Source organism: Benincasa hispida, chromosome 9 (assembly GCF_009727055.1).
Source record: "Benincasa hispida cultivar B227 chromosome 9, ASM972705v1, whole genome shotgun sequence".
Lineage (NCBI taxonomy): Eukaryota > Viridiplantae > Streptophyta > Magnoliopsida > Cucurbitales > Cucurbitaceae > Benincasa > Benincasa hispida.
In genome coordinates, this window is record NC_052357.1 from 4,819,917 (window position 1) to 4,820,944 (window position 1,028).

The window sequence follows — 1,028 nt, forward strand, 5'->3', positions numbered from 1 at the left end:
TTTTATCCCTCAAAACTAACCCTAAAAATCAATATATTTTCATTTCTTTCTCTCTTCTTTGGGTTTTTTTCGATGTTTTTTCTTCCCTACTTCCGCTGCCAAAGCCTTACTTACTAGACGTCATAGGGGGAGAGAGAGAGAAAGTCCTCCTTCTCACTCGACTTGCGCGAGTCACTGTCTTGCTGTTTGGATCCAGATCTGATTTTTTTTTTTATTATTTTATTTTTTTTTATTTTTATTATTATCTTCAAACCTTTGGATTCTATTTTCATTTCTTTCTCTCTTCTCTCATCTTTACTGTTTAGATCCCCAAATATACTATTCATATTATATAAAAATAAACGGTATGATATGTGAAATAATAAAGTTAAGTTAGCAAGATTCAATATATATACATACAATATACTAATTAGTAATTAGGATAATTACCTTCAATATATATACATACAATATACAATATACCAATTAATTGAGTAGCAATATGAAATATATTTTGTTGATATGTTTTATCGATTGAAGAGAATTATAATTATTACCGTTTTTGAAAAGAATATATGAAAAATAATATATTTTGTTCCACAAATTGAGAAAAAAAATTGAGATTGTCCAATTTATGTCATAAATGATTTGAGAAAATACGTGTATATTTGAAAATTAATCAACAATAGCAAAACATAAAACTAAAAAAAATAAAAGAATGAAATAAAAAAACAAACAGAAAAAAATAAAACTAATCTCATTCACAAAAAAACTGCATTAGATCCTTTAATTCAACTCAACTCAACTCTACACAACAAACATAGACAATAATTACCAACTCAACTCAACTTTGTAAACAAACACAGACAATTTAACTCCCCAGATAATTTAACTTTCTAGATAATAATTACCAACTCAACTCAACTCAACCCTCTACTTTTATCACATACCAAACACACCCTTAGTGACATAGATAAAGATAATATTATAAATGATGAAAGCACTCATTTTAATCTCCTTTCAAATAAAAGTGATGGTTTCTAAAATCT